Source organism: Schistocerca cancellata, chromosome 2 (genome assembly GCF_023864275.1).
Source record: "Schistocerca cancellata isolate TAMUIC-IGC-003103 chromosome 2, iqSchCanc2.1, whole genome shotgun sequence".
Taxonomy (NCBI): domain Eukaryota; kingdom Metazoa; phylum Arthropoda; class Insecta; order Orthoptera; family Acrididae; genus Schistocerca; species Schistocerca cancellata.
This window is the reverse complement of record NC_064627.1, coordinates 445470703-445492871: the sequence shown is the minus strand read 5'-3', so window position 1 is coordinate 445492871 and position 22169 is coordinate 445470703. Positions and strand designations below refer to the sequence as shown.

The following is a 22169-nucleotide window of genomic DNA, read 5'->3' as shown; positions in this document are numbered from 1 at the left end:
AACGCCCGGATTTCTTTGATCAGACAATGTATGTAGAAACTCGGTGCTTAGCCATTTAAGAACCGTGCATACATAGGTCCATAAGACAACGGTTTATCATATTCCGAAGCAATTTCACGCAACTGCTGGAGATCCTGTGACGGCTACAGCAGCACATTCCATTTGAAATTTCTGTCAGTTTAAAAGTAAGGGAAATTAAGCATCTGTGTTTATACTGATTATTACGACATTTAAGTTTGGAAATAGTTATATACCCATTCTTCTCGTCAGTGGATGAAATATCAACGATACGGGCGTAGCAGATACAATTTTGTTTCCCAAATTGTTTTTACTGTCTGTGAGGCACTTCACATCCCTTTAAGAGATCAGATGTTTGTCCCCTCCTACGGCGTGCTGACGCTTGGTTGTGAACATTAGTGGCTACTTTTAGTCTTAACCCATCTTCTGTGATGTAAGTTTGCTACAGAGTAAAAATAGTGCAAGACAACGGCCAGTGAACTCTGCTTTATGCACATTTTCTGGCGTTGAGTGCACATACATTTTATTATACGGTAAGTTTATAAATCATGACCACGTTCTTCCCCAGTTCGTATATTGTGCTACAGATAATTGAAAAGTTTGTTACTGTGGCAATGGAGTTAAGTTACTTCTCTGATCCTTGCCTATTGTAAGTTGTTCAAGCTACTTGGAAAGTGGATGCTTTCCAAACGTGGCTATGTAGCGCAGGCCGCCATTCCTCTTCTGGTTCAGCTTGCAGAAAACGTCTTGCTGCGAAAGAGGAGGGCAGGAGACGAACAGCTCGTCCCGCGCATCAGAAACTCTATTGACGCAGGCAGGGACAGAACGGGATGTTCAGCAGACAGGTAATGGTAGTTACTGTCAAAGATACTGGTTTATATCCTCGATACAAATTGCATTTCTGAAGTGCCGCAAATAGTTCCACAGTCAACACAAAATGCACTTTGAACTGAAATAGTGCTCTTTGCATGCCAGGTTGTACCTTTTTAACAAAGCGGCTGATTTGTTGTTTATCGTTTAAGAAGTCTGTAAATAGTAAATTAATTGGAGTTGTGTAACTTCAAATGCGAAATTGTCTTTAGACTAGGTTCCAGAGTAATTAGTGACTGCTTGATTTCGGTATACTGCATTGCGGTTAGTTTTAACTCCTATATAACGCCAAGCTCTAGTTTATAAAAGCCCGTGCTAGCGATCCCTTATTCTTTGAAATGGAATGGAAGATACTGATTCTAGCTGCGATACTGCTTCCTGTTCTGGAGCGCCAGTAGCGACAGCAAAGGCACAGTCAAACTGTCAGAATCCTCAAATGGCGGAATTTTCTGGCGTAAATATTGAGGGATTTTGCTTGTCCGAATCAGGTCTGTGCGACTTCAACGTCAACAGCAACTTACGCAACGCCGTTAATTTACATGAAATTCATGGAAAAACTTTCAAATTCAGTTACAGTGCTACAGTTTGTAAACGCAAAAAAATGGGCATGGCTCCACAGCATCGCGAGAACGTAAAGTAACAGCACTGGGTTGGATTCTTAGTCGTCTAATAGTAAATGTGATTTTTCAAATTTTTTGTGTGTTCCTACCCTTTAAATTTTGTCATGGTACGTTCTTTCTTCGACACTCGTCTATAATACTTAATAAACAACCACCGAGGCCTATTAGAAAAAAAAACATGTATCAAAAACGTGTCTACAACACACCATATTGTATTCCTGGCCACACAGTCTTTTCCAGGTGTGCGAAGCCGTTGCCATTTGCGGCTCGCAGTCAGTATCGGGCACTAGACTGAGAAAAAGTTTTACTATCCCGTTACGCGGGTGTTAAGGGAGTTCTACAGATGAAGTATGTGTGTTGGGTGAAAACTCCGTTCATAAACTACATTACGCATTTTTTACTTATCAAATGTGTATTAGAAACAACTAGGTATAGCTCATTTCGTACGATGAATACTCTTGTGGAATACTAAAAAGTAGTAAGGTATAATAGCTACTGGTGAACAAACTGATGGCTCTCTATTGGCAGGATTCAAGCGCTTAAATTTTTTATAGCATCAAATGAAAAAGCAGTCCTATTTAAGGCATTTGCTGTAAGCTCTGTTAACTCGTTTTGCCTGCACCAACAACTGATTGGACATCGGTCTAACAAGATATCTGCCAACATCCTCTCCGTCGCTGACACCAATGTCGCACGGGTTTTGAAATTTTGTGAACTGACGGGCCTCATCCCTGAAATGCTGGGGACGGGAGCGGACCTAACGCTTATGAACACCACCGTTTGTGGGTACAGCCTCCGTCATTTCTCCCCCCCCCCCCCCCTCCAAGCTGACGACCATGCTGTTGGGAGCCCCACATGCAAAATCATCATAGTCTGTAGGTCAGAATGTTGAGTGAGTGGTGTCACAATGTGCGTAATATTTTTCGAGAGAAGACTGATGCTGTCAGTACTGCAAAGCTCTGAACGAGTAAATAAATATGTCAGGCAGGCACTCGTCAAAGTCCGCGCGCAAAGCTCTGCCACAAAAGAAACCTTCTCTCTCCTGTTATCCGATTCACAGTTACAGCTAAACTTGCACCTCCGCGTTCGTTTACCGTTTAGATTGCGTATTTTCCATTACGTTGTAGTTCGCGACGGCTGTCTAACAACTTCGCTGTAGAACAGAGCTATTGGTCCTCTGGTTTTGTCAGTTGTTTTGCAGAACGTAAGTGTTGTGTTGTGTTGTGTTGTGTAATGGCCCTGTCAATTTCGCGGCTGTCCGTTCACTGTGAAGGAAACTGAGGATCAAAAGACGGAGCCAAGGCAGCTGGTCTGAGGTGAGCGGACAAGGTGAGGTTTCTGAGGTGAGCGGACCAAGGGGCCAGCTGCTGCCGCGTAGCGGGCGTGGGCGCACCGTTCGGTAACAGGACAGGCCCGGCTGTGAAAGTCCGGCCGGGCCAGAGGAATGCGAGCGGCCGGAAGCGCTTTGCTGCCCAATTACGTCAGCGGCTGCGTAAATCACTCTGTAACCACGAGACGAATGTACGAGGAGGCCCAAGCGGTGCTAGTCGTGGAGCGGGCATTGACCCGCAGCGGTAAGACACCTAGGGTGAGGAGTAAGTGGATAAATGATGATGATAACGATGATATTATTTCACACCGATAACCAGTATCGCTGTAGGAGGAGGGTAGGGATATCAGCACAGAAATTCATTGATTATGTCGCATACTGTAATGTGGATATTCTTATTTTAATTTTGACTTCTCAAACATCGAAACAAGTTTTTCAGAAATCGAAAATACGATAAACGTGATTCCCTTTTAGTGGGAACGATGTACTTGAACAACGCTTGATATCTCTCGAAGAGTGTCATCGTAATAAGACGTGTACTTAACTACGTAGTCTGATTATTTTCGGGACATGTTTAACCTCAGACATTAACTAAACGTCCATCACTACCTTAGATATTAAGAAAGTATATCCTTCCATTAAAAAATTATAGTTACGTAGATAAAAAATGCAGGCTGTTAAATAATGTACTAGGCTCTTAACGCACTATAAATTGCCGAAAATATTGCTTAGGTATCTCGAATCGTTTCTGAAACGGTTACACAGGGTGAGCACAAAGTCTTAACCTGATTATAAAAATTTATAACAGCATAACCGTTTGATATAATAATTTACATTTGATGCCGTTACATAGGTTAGTGTTACTAGTTTTTTTTAAGACCACTTACGTTAGTAAACCTCAACGTGTGTTCCCTTGGTAGCTGAGAGAATGTCGAGGCGGTATTCCAGATCCCGCCAGGTGTTTCGTAACATGTGTTATGTCACAGTACCCACAGCAGCTTGTATCCTAGCCTTCAGTTCGTCATCGTCAGCGACTGATCTTGATATAGCCTCCCAAAAAAGTCAAGGGGCGTATTATCTGGAGAGCGGGGTGACTAGGGTGTTGGACCATTCCTTCCAATCCACCGATCCGGACATTACTCCCCTCTCCAGACATTACGCCCCTAGACTTTTTTTCTGGGGCTACATCAAGGACAGAGTCTTTGTCACACTAGCTGCTGACGTCGACGAGCTGAAGGCTAGGATACAAGCTGCTGTGGTTACTGTGACAGAACACATGTTACGGAACACCTGGCGGGAACTGGAATACCGCCTCGACCTTCTCCAACCTACCAAGGGAGCACACGTTGAGATTTACTAACGGAAGTGGTCTTTAAAAAAATAAAACTAGTAACACTAACCTATGTAACGGCATCAAATGTAAATTATGATGTCAAACGGTTATTCTGTAATAAGTTGTTATAATCAGGGCAAGACTGTGTGCTCACCCTGTACAATTACTCTCTCACGCTGTTAAGAGAGCGCACTTCAGATTTTTAAGCCAAAACGAATTTCAACACATTACTTTAGGGGTTATGCAGAAACGAGATGTAAGTAAGTTACAGGCATGTGAAATAAAGTTACTCAGAAGTAGGATAGGAGTAACGAGGAGAGGCACGAGGAGGAATGGACGGGTGAGGGAAAAGTGAAAGAGAAACCCTTGCAGAGCAGGATAGAAACGAAGAGCATGGAAAACAAGAGAATTCACAGGAAGAAGGAAACTACAAAGAGGTAGGCCAAGGGATAGAGGATAGAAAGGTGTGGAGGTGTGTGTTGAAAAAAAGAGGCAAGCACTGGACCAGAGTGAACACAGAAAGATGATAGGGAGGCTTATGTTCCGCCGGCCGTTGTGGCCGAGCGGTCTTAGGCGCTTCAGTCTGGAACCGCGTGACCGCTACGGTTGCAGGTTCGAATCCTGCCTCGGTCGTGGATGTGTGTTACGTCCTTAGGTTAGTTAGGTTTAAGTAGTTCAAAGTTCTAGGGGACTAATGACCTCAGATGTTAAGTCCCATAGTGCTCAGAGCCGTTTGAGCTTAAATTACAAATAGACACAGCCTGGAGCCTCAAACTGTGGTGGTGACTTTATTTACGGAATGCTTTAGACCTCAGAGTATGTGAACACAGATTCACTCACTAAGCATAATGAGATGTGATTACCCTACCAGTTCATGGAGTGGGCTGTTTCTATGTATTCGCGTAACAAAGCACACGCACACACAGAATCAAATTAAAAGTGTTTTCAGTGTTGCAGTTCCGATCGAGCTTTCCGAGACGGGGAAAGAGGAGGGTGGTGCCGCAGTAGGACTATGGACGACTCTCATTTGTGAGGATGGTGACGGTAGAAGCCAAGTATTTTTAAAACTGCGAAGATAGTCAGTTTTTTATTCAGACAGTATAGCTGTAAAATCAGACTAATACCAATAGACAAGGGAAAAAAAACATTAATAGAAACATGCTACATAGCTGTAGTGCGAAACTGTGCCACAGTACATTAAGATCCATAAAAGTTATTTGAGTATTCAGCGACGATGGATGGATGGATGGATGGATGGATCTATCTTTTTGTAGGAAACTTAATGTAATCAAATTTTGTTCTGGGATACATGTTAGAGGCTATAGTTCACGAATTATTCGAGAAAAACGTGTAAAAGTGATCTTCAAATGGGTTTTTCATCCCAGTACAAAATTTAAGTACATTACATTTTCTTCAAAAAGGTTTTAATCATTTTTCTGTAGGACTAACAGTTTGTGCGTAGGTTGGTTGGGAGAATGAGAGTTTTGAATGCTTTGCGGGTTGCATAAAACCCATAGATAGAGGCAAGTGGATTACCCAAATGGTTCAAATGGCTCTGAGCACTATGGGACTTAACATCCGAGGTCATCAGTCCCCTAGAACTTAGGACTACTTAAACCTAAGTAACCTAAGGACATCACACACATCCATGCCCGAGGCAGGATTCGAACCTGCGACCGTAGCGGTCGCGCGGTTCCGGACTGAGCGCCTAGAACCGCTAGACCACCGCGGCCGGCGGATCACCCAATGACTTCGGAAATACTGCTACACGAAATGGTTGGAAAAGTGGAACTAACGATTGTCTGGAAGCAGTTGGACAAAAAGAAATTGGGTACAGGCTGTAAAGAGCAGCAATGGCCCTTCAGAGCGCAGAACTATTCCTTCTTCGACTAGAAAGACTAAATGTACTTGCACATATAATCGTTTAGTGTTTTCCTATGAGTTTGGTAAATACTTTATGCAGCGTAATAGGAATGTGTTCTCCCAAGAGCAGTACTTGATCCCTATATAAATCGAGAGAACATTTGTGCGAAAATTGAGACAGATGGAAGTATAAGCGGGATTTCGGAAGTTCTGAACCGCACTGGACCTTATACAATCCATTTGTCGTCAGCTTTAGGAGAGTAGAATGTCCTTGTATAAATCGGAGCGTAGACCTGTTTTCGCCTTTTTGCGACATTTGCGCATTTTTCTGGTCGTTAATTTGCGAAATTAGATTTAGAGTTAGTTGTGCCAGAAGGGAACTGCAAATAGAGTGTGATTTCGAGCTGTAAGTCTTTGAAATGCTTCAAACGAAATATTGTGGCGTAGTCAACGAGATTTTGTACCAATGAAAGAATTCCAATTCCTTAAAGGGTGCTGGAGGAGGACAGTAAATCATTATCTGCTAGCAGTCAGATCATAGGCAAGGGTGAAAATGTGATCCATAGTTACCGAAAAGTTAAACTTCAGTCATGGGTTTCCATCTACTGGTTCCCATTAGAAGTAAAATAGTTCTAAACGAGGAAATTGCGGTAAAAACAAGTTAATTCAAATTGTTAATGCTTCATTCTAGGATTTGGAGAATGTCGATGTGAAACTCCACAGATATCAAGATTTCTGTGGTATAACCTAGCTAATACGGAGACATGAAACTGCTGTATGGATTGGAGAGCACACCAGCCTGGAGCGAATCGAGTCATGTGAAATGAGATTCATTAAACACCCACACGCTCTTTAAGCTGTCCGTCATGGACTTCCTTTCGCAAAGATAGAAAGACCAGAAAACCATATCGTAATTACAGCAGTTTCATCGGACGATATAATTTTTTTCCATTTTAGTAAAACAGTCCAAACCCCTTTCTTCGACTTGTAGTTTTTCCATTTAATTCTTAAGTACCGGATCCCACATAACGTTCTCGTGGAATACTTGGAATGGGTTTGAAAAATTACCAAGCAAAACCAAGCGCGCCACTGCTAAGCTAACAACATTAGTTCACTTTTCGCCTAACTGCCGCTAATGTTATGAGTCGCCGTCCCGACGGGACATATCAGCTCTTCACGAGGATGCGCAACCGAATTTTCAGTTTCATGAGTTCAGAGTAGGAGTTTCCAAACCTTTCCTCTCACGGAATTAAAAAAATTTTAAAAATAGAAGGATTTGTTTTATTCAGTTATTACTTCAATTTTAAATCATAACGAATAACACAGAAATGATGAAAAAATTTTTAAAGAGATAATTAGTTTGTGAAAATGTCGAAGAAAAACCGACACATTACTGATAGTTTTTAGCGGAGCACTTACCCATTTCCCGCGGAACATGGTTTGGAGAATCCTGGTTTAGAGCAATATTTTACATTTTCTGAACTTGTGAAGTCTTTTATTTGTTAATTTTGTTCACTGATTTATTTAACACATTCCGTGGGGCATGCAGGCTAAAAGTACTTTTTCATAGAACGAATCATAATGCTCATTACAAACTTTATTAAAGAATTAATGAAAGCTGAGAGAGTATACGTATACATATTACAGAGAACAGATCTCCACTACTGCGGGTCAACACGTAAGTCGCCGAATTGGCGTCAACTAAAGAGTTGCACTAGATGATCGGTCTACTCGACGTGAGGCCCTAGCCACAGGCACACTACTGCGAGGTACTCCTGTACAGAATAATAGTATTGTGCCACGAGGAAACCTTACAACTTAGATTTGAATACTGGGGTCTTATCACTCAACTTTTTCTGTCCTGCTGGAAGCCTGTTGAGAATGAAACCGGACGAATACTGCACACCTGTCTGTACGAAGCTTAAGGAAGTGTTATATCGAGTGCATATTATTTATCTTTCTAGTGTTCACGACAGGAATGTTGTAGTTTCTTCTGTATGAGACAATATTGTCAACAACAGATCCAATGATGAAAATTACGTACTGGAACGGCAGAACTATAATTCCGGGACATCTGAACAACGGTCTGCACGAAGTTACAAACTTGGCAGCCCAAATCAGTTTGAGCCCTTTTCTGGCCTAAGAACACCCTTCGCAAGTGTACAGAATTTCCCCAAAATGTAACACCATAGGAGACAATAGAGTGAAACAAGCAAATTAATAAACCTTACCGTTTCAGTGTCATGGTCGGTGAAAATCATTCTTACAGTGAAAACTGTAGCACCCAAGTTCTGCACAAAATATTACTTTGATACACTATGTAATCAAAAGTATCCGGACACCCCCAAAAACATACGCTTTTCGTATTAGGTGCATTGTGCTGCCACCTACTTGCAAGGTACTCCTTATCAGGGACATCAGTAGTCATTAGACATCGTGAGAGAGCAATATAGGGCGCTCCACGGAACTCACGGACTTCGAACGTGGTCAGGTGATTGGGTGTCAGTTACGTTGTACGTCTGTTCGCGAGATTTCCACACTGCTAAACATCCCTAGATCCATTGTTTCCGATGTCATGGTGAAGTGCAAATGTGAAGGGACACGTAAAGTACAAAAGTGTACAGGCCGACCTCGTCTGTTGACTGACAGAGACCGCCGACAGTTGAAGAGTCGTAAAGTGTAATAGGCAGACATCTATCCAGACCGTCACACAGGAATTCCAAACTGAATCAGGATCCACTGCAAGTACTATGACAGTTAGGTGGGACGTGAGAAAACATGGATTTCATGGTCAAACGGCTGCTCGTAAGCCACACTTCACGCTGGTAAATGCCATATGACGCCTCGCTTGGCGCAAGAAGCGCAAACATTGGACGACTGAACAGTGGAAAAACGTTGTGTGCAGTGAAGAATCACTGTACACTGTACATGCCCGGTCAACGTCATCTGCCGGCGAGTGTAGTGCCTACAGTAAAATCCGGAGGCGGTGGTGCTATGATGTGGCCGTGTTTTTCATGGAGGGGGCTGCTTGCACCCCTTGTTGTTTTCCGTGAGCCTGTCACACCACAGGCCTACATTGATGTTTTAAGCACTTTCTTGCTTCCCACCGTTGAAGACCAATTCGGAGATGGCGCTTGCATCTTTCAACACGATCGAACACCTGTTCATAAAGCAAGGCGTGTGACGGAGTGGTTACACGACAATAACATCCCTGTAATGGAGTGGCCTGCACAGAGTCCTGACCTGAATCCTACGAAACACCTTTGGTATGTTTTGGAACGCCGAAATGGTGCCAGGCCACACTGACCAACATCGATACCTCTCCTCAGTGCAGCACTCCCTGAAGAGTGGGCTGCCATTCCCCAAGAAACCTTCCAGCATCTCATTGAACGTACGCCTGCCAGAGTGGAAGCTGTCATCAAGGCTAAGGGTGGACCAACAGCATACTGAATTCCAGCATTACCAATGGAGGGCACCACGAACTGGATATTCATTTTCAGCCAGGTGTCCGGGTACTTTTGATGTTTTAGTTTACTTTCTAAGAAAGCCCCCCATCGACGCATAGTACCTAGAATTTAAAATGGTCGCGTTCACCGACTGTTAGACCGAAATAGAAGAGTATAATTTCGCTTTCACGAGAGTTCCGTGTCAGTAACTGGATGCATTGTGTTTTGTCGCAATAAAGAGTTAATCTGCTCTCTCGAATTCAAGTGGTGATATTACTTAGTACCCAACTATTAGGTACATTATTTATCGGGTTGTATAAGTTCGTGGCGTTTGGAATGGTCGGTTTTGTTCACGGGCCAACTTACGGCGAGCAAGCAGAGATGCACTTCTGATTTTTGTGACCCTGGCTTAGAGAATGCGGTACCCATACACCCGATATTTTAACGTTCCCCATTGCAAGCAAATGTCGCACGATGGTAGAGTGATCACAGTTGATCACATTTTCCAGTTCTCGAGTATACTGGCGCGGATTATTGTAGACTAATACGTTTAAACCATCTTTAGCAAACTCCGAATGACTTCATGAATGTGGAGAGTCACTAATGTCAAAACGATACTCCTTAAAAAGAGGAAACGCCTCTATCCCCATACACGGCGCAAATGTTTCTGGCTGCCTCCGGTGCTGTTACCCCTCCATCGAACTCCAACAGAAGAATATATCGGAAATTTCTCCATTGACACTCCATTTTCTAGCGTCCACAGCTCCACTCATTGTCTCGAAATGACAGTATGTAAACGCAAAAAGCAACAGTAAACAAAAAATAAAAAATGACCATCTATAAATAAACCCATAGCAACGTGAATACCAACATGCGAAACAAAAACGCTACGAACATATGCACCTGCCTAACGCATTACGTTCCACGAGTTCCTCAATAATACTTATAACCTGAAGAGTATAAATTTTTTGAGTCATCTCTCGTGCTTAGCGACAGATGACTGACATACGGGGTGCCCAAGGAGTAATGGTCAACATTCACGGAGGTAACAAAAACGATCGTTCGAAGAAAAAAAAGCTAGCTTAAGAGTGTAATGGTACTTGAATTACGTAACCATTACGGCACCTCACCTCAACCTTTCGATACCAGCAATATTCTACTGTGTTTCTGTAAAATAGATAACATATTTCTGTGACAACATTCAGATTTGATTTCATTAATGTAGAAGTACTTTGATACATCGATATGTTTATCTTGCAATGATATTATTCTTATGTGTATTCTTTCTTTTGTCATTATGATCTTTGACGTGCTTGTAACTCTGATTTTTGGGCGCGTAAGCGGTTATTAGAGAGTCAAGTCTTGATCGTCATGTTGAAAAGACGCAAATCGTAGTCAGTTTATGAAATGTGAACTTTAACAGTGAGGAAGATATTTTCAAGTATGTTTTATATTGTGATGTTGCAACAAAAGTAATAAAAAAGAAGTCTAACTTAAATTCGGAGTGCTGATTATTTTTTTACATCACCATTGTCCTAACTTGCGTAAGTTTTATCTTCAAGAACGGTTTATGAAACACATCTATAAACGTTTGAATATCGCAGAATAACACCTAGGCCTCTTCGCATCCGAGCTTAGAATCATCACTACCTAGATTTTCGACGATTGAGCCATGAGTTCACAACGAGACCAGCGTGGGAAACACGAAAAGATGAGTACCTAGTTTATCCATTATTTCAAGAAATGACTTTAGTAACTGTGCTCTAATGACACCTGCCACATAATATAACTTTGTTGTTGCCCAAAAGCAATATTTAGCAGCGTGAGCAACACTACAATCATAATTAATTTTTGACCTTTGTTGTGGTAGGGTTGTTAGAAGAGCTATGAGCACTTCTTGTTCTTTGCTGCTGTGAAAAGAATCTCTTCTATTGAACAAGTGCTCGCAGCTGCTAAGGTATGCGTTCGAGCCGACGTTTACTAGGCTTTTCTCCTTCGAATGATTGTTGCTGTCATGTCGGTGAATATTGACCATTCCTACTGGTATATCCTGTATATCATGGAGAGCAGAGGCCCGAGAACAGAACCCGTGGAAGCCCCATTTTCTAACCTGTCCCTGTTTGTTCACACTGGAGGACAACCGACTGCTTCCTGCCACTTTTAGTCGATCAGCGCTGTAGTTACGAGAGAGAGGGAGCGATAGAGAGAGACATAGCGGGAGAGGTGCAGTCTCCTGGGTTCTGGGTAGCGCGTGTTGCGTGTCCGACGGCTTGACCGCGTCCCCAGCTGGGGGTTTCCGTAGCTGCGGGGGCACCCGTCCTCGGGGTCAGGCGGCGTCCCCGGAGCCCCTGGCTGGGTGCAGCGGGGTACAGGTGGTGTGTGGTTGCGCCACGTGGCCAGCGCGGAGGTCAGGGCTCGGCGACGGGACGTGACGCAACGCGGCCGGCGTTGGGCCCTCCCCCCCCCCCCCCCCTCCAAACGTGCTACCCTACTCCGGGCTGGCGCGGCTGCCTGCACACACACAGACACTGACGCCGGACTGCCTCGGCAGTACACGCCTTGCGTCCGCCCCATGCTGCTTCCGGGCTCATCAGGTAAGCCGCGCTCACTACCAACACTTGCTGACGTTCACGGCAGTGAAGCGACTGCACCAACACCTCCGTAGAGAGGACTAGTTCAGCATTTATCAGGCGTTTCGACTGCCACTTAAGAATGAGAGAAAAAACCGACCGGTTAAAATCGATACCGGTACTTTAGTTAGTTCTGAATAACCGGTCTTTTTCGGTATCTGTTGCGTCTCGGTTACAACAAGCCTTTTATTTTTTCACTAATAACTAGGTAAAAAACCGGCATATCAATTTGCCATAGCAGCAGTGGTAAAACCTTTGGTTTTTATTTAAAACATTTTTCAAAAATTAATAATGTTTGTTCGTAGAATTTACACTGTTTCGAAATATTGGGTGGCCGAGTGGTTCTAGGCGCTTCAGTACGGAACCGCGCTGCTGCTACGGTCGCAGATTCGAATCCTGCCTCGGGCATGGATGTGTGTCATGTCCTTTGGTTTGTTAGGTTTAAGTAGTTCTAAGTCTAGGGCACTGATGACCTCAGATTTTAAATCCCATAGTGCTTAGAGCCATTTGACCCATTTTTTGAAATATTGGATTATTATAGACTCTGGAAAAAGCGACCAGTGCTGTTTTAATAACAACGCTTACATTTAGACTAGCAACAAACACATAACAGGAATACTGCAGTGACAGTATTGTGTGTGTGTGTGTGTGTGTGTGTGTGTGTGTGTGTGTGTGTGTGTTGCCGTGTGGCGTGGCTGTTATACGGTAGGCGTGAACGTGCAGTACGCTATATTCAACACCTGACCGAACGTGGTGACGCGATGCTTAGCACACTGGAGTCATATCCGGAAGAACGACGGTTCAAATACGCGTGAGGCCAACCCGATATTTCGTGATTCACCTAAATCCTTTTACGCGATTGCCGGGATGGTTCCATTGAAAGGGCGCGACCGATTTCCTTTCCCATCGTTAAAACGTTCAGAGATTGTGCTCCGTCTCTAACGATAGCGATGTCGACGGGACGTTAAACTCTAATCTTCCTTCCATTAGCCGGCCGCGGTGGCCGAGCGGTTCTAGACGCTTCAGTCCGGAACTGCGCGACTGTTACGGTCGCAAGTTCTAATCTTGCCTCGGGCATGGATGTGTGTGGTGTCCTTAGATTAGTTAAGTTTAAGTAGTTCTAAGTTCTAGGGGACTGATGATCTCAGATGTTACGTCCTATAGTGCTCAGAGCCATTTTTTTTCTTCCTTCCATTCTTTGCCGCCGCCCCCCCCCCCCTCTCCCCACCTCCCGTGGTCCATACGGTAGTTTCTCGCTGTCATCCTCCGACATCAGTCGTATTTCTGAACGGTACTTCCGTTACTTCGGAAGTATCTTACGAACTGCGGTAGCTAAGAAGTACGATGCTCCATTTGCTTTAAAAGATTAAAAACGGGAGGAGATATCGTAGACTCCTGACATCATGTAAGGAGAAAACATCGACAGTGTTCCTTGGAAGAGAAGGTAAATTTGATTGAAATAGCTGTAATTTTATTGGCCTGCTGTAGACTCGGGATAATAAAGAAAGCCTTAATTTAGTGGTTGCCTCAGGGTAAATATTTAATACCATCGGAAAGTCACAATACAGCGAAGTCAACTTGTAACCCTTTGCTCTAGCTGTCGCCGCACCCGCCCTCTTTACCTCGCAGCCTTTTCTAAAAGCAGTGTGACAGATTTCTGCCGAAGCCTCAGCCCTATATCGAACGTTCTCTGCTACTCCTTCACCTCCATTATAATTTTTCTATCTTTATTCAACGTTCACGTTTGTAACTCGAAATTATAAAGACAAAAACTGGTTTTTGAGCGGTTTTAACAATCAAGTCACACTGCAGACGAAAAGGACTGGTAGAACCGAAAACCGTTTTTTTTTTTTTTTTTTTTCTCTGCGATAACCGCCATCCCTACTGCCAATAAGCACTGGCGAATGCAAACTGAAACGACAGTCCGCCCTTACTACTGTAAGGAGACCTTACATAAAAGTTCACTTACTAAATCTGATGTTATTGTTTAATTTTATTGCCGTGTCTTCACGGTTTGCGACACACGGATCACAAAACTTTTTAAAGATCAAGTTATTAAGAACCATTTTTAGATACGAGTACACAAAGTTGGCTAACTATTTCGACTCTGTATGGCCAGCAAGCTGTGTGTACTCAACTCTGAAGATGATCGTTATGGACCGAAACTAACAACCTTACATGGACAGGGTATCGCTCCGAACAGTCGTCAGGATCATTTTCTCTGGTGTTTCGGCAGATATTTGCAATTTCGTCATCGCAACGTGTAGCTGCAAACAGCCCAAACAAATGCTGCTCATCGTATCTGTAATGCGACGCTGTCGTCGATGGAAATGGCCGCCTTGTTTCCCGTCACAAACGAATTGATTCTTAAAGTGGAATTTTATGTGCTCATTCGACAGAGCAGTGCCAGATTAGTGCAGTGCGATATTCGTATTTTTCGGTTGGTATTAGCAGGTATAGTAAAGCACGAAGAATAATCGGTACTGCAGCAGCGACAACAACGTCCTGGCCCGCGCTGACTACCAGCGCGATGCTGAAGCGCTGCTCAGTCGCTGCTGGAGTATTTCTATTTTTCCAGTTTTACTGTTGCTCTTAATGCATATCGATAAAACGAAGAACGTACTAATCAGGGACCGCTTTATAGATTGGACACGTAAAATTCCACTTTAAAAATAATTTTGATTGTAATGGGAAAGAAACCGTTTCCCGTCGATGCTGCGCACACTTATTCAATATGTAAACATCGCTACAGATATTCGGATTTATGTTACGACATGGTCGATATGCCTGTCATCATTGACGATGAAGTGGCGCAGACGGATAGCGAAATTTATGCATTACCTACTGAAGTGTCGGAACGTCGATGCTGTCGATGACCTGAATTGCTGTTTTCAGCTCAGCAATGGTTTGTGGGTTATTGCTGTACACCTTGCCTATAAAATAGCCCCACAAAAAGGAGTCGCATGTGTTGAGATCCGGAGAATATGGCGGCCAAACGAGGCCCATGCCAGTGGCCACTGGATACCCCAGAACCAGAATGCAGTCCCCAGAGTTCTCCTCCAGGACGTCAAACATTCTGCTGCTTCGATGGGGTCGAGCTCCGTCTTGCATGAAACAAATCTTGTCGAAATCAGGGTCACTTTGAATAATGGGGATGCAATCATCTTTCAGAACCTTCACGTACCCTTTGGTAGTCACCGTGCCATCAAGGAATATCGCACCGATTATTCGGTGACGGGAGATTGCGCACCACACAGTCATCCGTTGATGGTAGAGAGACCTCTCGATCGCAAAATGCGGATTCTCAGTCCCCCAAATGCGCCAATTTTGCTTATTGACGAACCCATCCAAATGAAAGTGGGCTTCGTCGCTAAATCAAACCATGCATGTGCTTGTTAATTGCCATCATGCCCCGCGGCCAACCGTGCAGTTTGAATATCCTAAAGGAAACCGTTCAGAAGTTACGACGATTTTATTTCATATAGTTCAATAATCGTTACCCCATATATAATTTTTATCGGTTGATACACTGAAATTAAAGTAAAGAAAATATTGAATTCTGTCAGGTTCGAAACCAGTTGGTAACGAAATGCTATCTAGCTAAAAAATTTCGTTCCCGCGAGGGACCATGCAACATCGCAACTCACTGTGTCTTTCACCTGTTAGGTACTAATATTTACATTGCAGTGAGAGTTTTACACACACACACACACACACACACACACACACACACACACACACACACACACACACACACACACGCGCGCGCGCGCGCTCCAGATATATGGCTTGTGGAGTGGCCAGAGAAAGGGAAACGAGCACCTACCTGTAAATCTTATCTGATGAAGTAGCGTTTTCTATTCACGTTGCTCTCAATACGCAGGAGTTGAGGTGGTTGTAGCTAAAGGTCCAACACTCGAAGTTTTTCCGCTATACTGTATAGGAATGCGAACTGGCAGACTGTGATAATATATGGATCGTCTTAAAAGCAAGCGAGATTACTCTAAGACAGCGCTTCCCAAATTTTTCCCGTGACAGAACGATTTGAAAATTCTCTCTTGGATGGAATACCTTGCTTATTTTGAAGGTTAATAAAATTTTAAAAGTGAGAGAAATTTAATTCATTCAGTGATAGCTTCAATTTTACATTATAAGTAATAAAGCTGAATTAGTAAAATTTTATTATTAGTATCGTCAAAATGTCTAAAAAAAACATGTTATTAACAGTTTCTCGTGGAGAACTTGTTCACTTCCCACGGGAAACCCTGCACTAGGCTAAATTGAAATGTATTTCGTCTGAAAACAACATAACTGACATTTAACCCACCAATGATAAAATTCTCGTGTCTTGCGAAATTCCAAGTGTTCATACAGAGCAAGCCGACGCAATGTCGTCCTTGCCGTCAGTGGAACTGTAGACACAAACAGGTGTGCACTGTTTGCAGTGTTCCAGCACCGAAAGAACATTTTGGCCAGAACTGTATGAGCCATTACGGACGCGCGCACCATTTGGAGGTCTTCTTGCGCTCGTGGTCGCTTGCCGTCGTCCAGAAGCCAGTCAGGAATCGCATCAGCACGCTCACTCCCAGAGTGGCACAACAAAGGTGGAGACGATCTGTTAACACAACATGCGGTGTGTGTGATACTGAGGGGGGGGGGGGGGGAGTGACAGTGCACGTAATCAGCCTCCCTGCTTGACCTGAGTATACATGACCTGTAGACGAAAAACCACTTGCAAGGGGACCGCGTCTACTCGTCATCGCCGATTTTATCCAGATTTATGGTATATGTGGGGTTTGGCCAGAGATCAAAAGTGGTGGAAGTCGGAGCGCCAGATGGTCAAGCGTTTGGAAGGAAATGGCATTTTTGTCGCAGATCGGAAGAGTCACGAGTCGTCATATGTTAACGCAGTTCTGCTGCTTGGAGCAACGGAAAGGGTACATAACAGTAATCCCGTGGTCTTCGGGCGAGTTCCTATCTGGAGGCATTTATTTTCAGTTATTACGTTACTTATATCGCATATAAAAACAAGTAATGCCGAATACTATGTGTTTGCTAATATTTTCACAAAAAGCATGAAAAGAAAAGCAAATGAAAATGTGTAATTGCAAATAACTTTCCGATAGTAAATTGAAATTCAGTTGTCAAGGAACTCGTTACGCATAGTTTGGTCGAAACATTCCAGGGTAGGAGAACACTTTATGAAATTCGAGTAACGTTTGTTTTACTGTAAACACTTTAAAAGAGCCAAGGGTGGAGTTTATAACGTGTGCAAGATACTGAGGAATGGTTCAAATGGCTCTGACCACTATGGGACTTGACATCTCAGGTCATCAGTCCCCTAGAACTTAGAACTACTTAAACCTAGATAACCTAAGGACATCACACACAAGCATGCCCGAGGCAGTATTCGAACCTGCCACCGTAGCGGTCGCGCGGTTCCAGACTGAAGCGCCTAGAACCGCTCGGATACCGAGAAAATAACTGCTTCTCCTATTCATGAGGTGAACATCACTCCAGCAGGGGTAAACCATAAACTGTAAAATAATAAAAGTATAAGATTTTAGACACGAAGATTCGTTGTACTCTCTAAAATTCAATTCTAGAAGGCTGTCTACAAATCTGGATTCTCCTCTGCCTTCCCTTTTGATGACTTTTACGAAAATAAATAAAAATGTTTCCATATGGGGGACTGGATCCCACGATCCTCACATTACTGTTATGTACTGTTTCCGCTACGCTTACAGCTGCTCGGAAACTACTCTCATTGAAATGGCTCATGCGCCCCCCAAAGCTCTGTCGTCTGTACCTGCCACTCTTGTCACTTTAGTTTCTGGTCGAGCCCAGGCTGTATACCATGAACTGTGACGTGGCGGCAAGTAGGCGCGGTTCCCTTGTTAGTCAGTCACTCCGAGATTCTGGGCGCACGACCACAACAGCGGCGGCAGCAGCTCCGACCCGGACCAGCGCAGCTGGCCGGACGCCTAATTGTGGGCGTGCCCGTGAGCCAGGCCAACGGTACACGCGGGGGCGGTGGGGGCGGCGGGGGCGGCGGCAGCAGCGGCGGCGTGTGCAGCCGTGCGGAACCGCCGGCTGGCCTGCTGCTCAATGGACTGCCGGGCCGTCTTGGGGCGGCGCAGCACAGCACAGCCTCACGCGCCGTTGCGGCGCTGCCCGGCCTTTCATTCCTCCTGCTGGCGGCACCGGGACCCCTTTTACCGTTCTCCAGTACAAAAGAACTCAAAAGCGCCGGCCAGCTACTCTCTGCAGCCGTGGAAACCAAGAAAGCTTACGAACCTCACGTGGCCTAACCATCTACTTTCATATTGTCTTCAGTACGGCACTGCATTCTAACCCTTTTCTGGTTGATGGGAAACGTTCGTCCGACTAAAGGAACACGGGGCCTTGAACGGTGGGAGGTCTTAGCTAATATTTGCCTAATGCTAGCTTAGCATGTAGCGAGATGCTTTCGGAACTTGGAGAAAATTACTACGAACCACGGGACGAACCTAAGACATGCACTGCAAATATTGCGGAAATGGAAAGTGCTATTGGTGTGCGGTTTTCACAGAAGGGGTTGGTAGTCAGGAGCTCGTCTTTTTACCCAATCCACAAATTATAATAGCACATTTTTTGTGCAAACGTACATTTTTAAAAGGAACAATCCCTAGTGACATTAACAAACTAAAAGTAGGGTAAATTACAATGTCAGTGGTGTTTATTGCAGAATTCTTGTGCGAGTCTTTCATAAGATACCGCATTTTGAGAAGTTCCCACACCGACAGTTGTATAATACCTGTGGAAGCACAGGCTAAAGAAAAACACAGAAGTTCATACACTCGTTTTCTATAGATTCTTACCAGTAACAAGACAACTGAACACTGCAGGTGTGATCAAAAAATGTTATGGAACGGCTGCTGCACACGTGCTAGCATTTCCTTGCAGATGTCTGTGCACGCTGCAGTAATAAGTCGTTGCATATCATAGGGTGTAGTTGGTACGTCCTTACAGACAGTGTTTCAGCTTTCCCCACAGAAAAAAATCTTCAGGTGTCAACTCCGGAGAACGGGCTGGCCAAGGCGCACCTCCTCTGCGTCCAGTCCAACTATCAGGAAACAATTTGTGAAGACATGCTGTAGTACTTCGTGCACTATGGGCTGGACAGTCATCGTGGTTTGTGCTACAGGTTCCTCCTTACCTGTGTAGGAACGTCTTCTGGCATCCGTGGAAGATGGTTTGTAAGGAGGCTGCGATGTCTGTCTACATTTAGTGTTCTGCCTATGAAACACGGGTTTACGTGCTGATGGTTCACTATCCCACGCCACACATTTACACTCCATTGACGCTGACTTTCGACCTGACCCACCTGACGAAATCGACGGGGATTGTCAACAGACCAATAGTGCATGTTCGGCGATTTACCTGACGATGATTTAAATGTGGCCTCATCATTAAACAAGATGCATGATACATCTGGAGTCTTGTCTCAATGCAAAGGTACGGAAGTCAACACGATTCTCATAATCGTACCCATGTAGTCCTCATGGAGAGAGATGTGATAGGGATGGAACCCATACCGCTGAAGAATGCGTAGGTCTTTTACCTGACACATGCCACTGCTTAGTGTGATTGCGCGGGAACTAACGTGCGCATCAGCTGCAACAGCGGCAAGGACATTAATTTACCCTCCTTCTGTCGTCACTTGTTTCCTTCTGTTACGTTGTTTACATGTTACACACTACCACTTTGACTTAACTGGTTGAAGAGGTTGATAAATAATTTCCGAGGTGATGTGTACTGGAACGTCTTGCGGCATCCATAACGAACCGTATTCTTCCTACAATCTACATACACCATGAGCATGTCGCCGTTTTCTGCATTGGTGAATCGCATCGTCCACTCACGTCCAACTGCTCGGATTGTCACATACAAAGTGACTAAAAAGTCGCAATTCAGTCAAGGAACACACATTCACACTGGAAGGTTGAATGGCTCAAAAAAGTGTCAGTGTGGAAATTTTTCAAAACACGTCATCTCATAAACGACTCGCACTACAATCCAGCAACAAACACCACTGACAATCTGATTTATCCTACTTAGGATTTATTAATATCAATAGACGTTGTTCCGTTGAAGAAAGTGTGTGTTTGCATTAAAAATACGCTTTCTAAGTATTACTTCAATCTGTTTATTGGCTAACAATACGAGCCCCTCACTACCAATCCATTCTGTGAGAACCGCACATGAATAAAATGTCCAGATGTGTATGAATTCCTAAGGGACCAAACTGCTGAGGTCAGCGGTCCCTAGACTTTCACACTACTTAAACTAACTTACTTTATGGACAACACACACATCCATGTCCGAGGGGGGACTCGAACCTCCGGCGGGAGAGGCCGCGCAATTAGTGACATGGTGCCTCTAACTGCGCGGCCACTCCGTGCGCCTTACACCAATAGCTCTTTGCATTTTCGCAATATTTGTAGCGCAGGTTTCAGTTGTTTTACCCCGTGTAGTAGGCTGTGAACAATAAGGTGGGGTGGCGTATTTTTATAGGAGACACAGTGAAAACAAACAACCGTCTTCTGTCTCCAAAGAATGACTGAAGCAACTAAATGTATTTTCTTATACGTCGTGGACATTATGTTCAAACATTACTACGCACCTCAGTAATTCTTCTGTTTTGTACATAATTTGCAAGTAGTGGAATGTATATGTCCCATAAAACTTAACAGAATGTTGAATACATTAGTGTGTGTTATGTGAAAGCCATCTTGTAAAAGTTAGCCTATATTAAAAACTTATGCGCGGTATTTCATGTTTAAAATTGCCAGGGAATAAATATGTTTCGTACTGATTTGTTCTACTTTTTTCCATAATTCCCATCCTGATAAAATCTTCCTAATATTAAAAATTTCGCTCTGAATATCCATCAAATAATGCGTGAGGTAGTACTGAACTGCATTGAGGAAAACACATTTATGGCACAACTTGAGTAAAAGAAAGGATTGTTTGATAGGTCACGTGTTGATGAATCAAGGAATAGTAAATTTGGTAATAGAGAGAAGGGCGTGGGTAAACGTTATTAGAAGAAACCATGGGAGGAATAAAGTAAGGAGGTTCAAATGGATGCACGTTGCAGTATTCTTCGGTTTTGGGGCGTAGCATCAGGTGATTCGTACTTCGTAACGTTGATGGTCTAGTTAAGATTACTCTCCATACGCAAGTCCCTGTTTAGCACCACATCCATAGAAAATGCGGTCCGTCTACAGGGGAGATGGCGTACAAAGCACTCGTGCTACCCATGCTAGAATATATGTGGGATCGTAACAAATAGGTCTAATGGGAGATAGTGGACGTATACAAACGACAGCAGGGATGTTCACAGGCTTGTTTTGCCCATGAGAGAGCGCCACAGGAGTACTAAAAACGTGATGTGGGGAAACGCTTGAAATTATATGCAAGCTATCACACGAAAGTCTACTTAGCAAGTTTCAAGAACAGCGTTAACTGAGCAGTCTATGTATGTGCTACCACCTGCCATGTATCCCTCCCGTAGGGCCTACGAGGACAAGAGTGGTCTAATTTCAGTGGACAGAGGCGAGTGTAAGCACTCGTTCTTCCCGCGTTCTGTATGCAAATTCAATTACAGGAAGCTCTAGGAAGTGGCACCATAGGAAGTACCTTCACCTTTAGTCGTCTGCAGAATATAGACGTAGGTCTACTAGAGGCCATGCGACCAAGGCTGTGCATATACTGTATGATACGTGTGCAGAGCGCCGGCTAGTTGCAAGCATTTTATACGACTCAAGGAGGTTGCGAAAGGTGTTGTTACTCAGCAGGACTAGTAGTTGTATAGAGAAGGGTGCCGACTTTCCAAAATTTCTGTGGGTGCATATCAATGACGGAGCTCCCGAGTCCTTCTAAGCCATTTTCTCAAGAAACAAATCCATAACAATTCAGATTACGTGAAAACAATTCCACTGAAATCTTAAACTACACCGCTGTTATGTTAATAAATAAATAAAAACTGTTGAGGTAGTACGTAACAGCCGGGAT

The 22169-nt window shown here is 43.9% G+C and overlaps 1 protein-coding gene across 1 annotated transcript in view; it reads left to right on the top strand.

Annotated features, from left to right (window-relative positions):
- LOC126161926 (protein FAM43A) overlaps positions 1-22169 on the top strand; it is a 624760-nt gene that overhangs the window by 147506 nt on the left and 455085 nt on the right. The window lies entirely within an intron of this gene.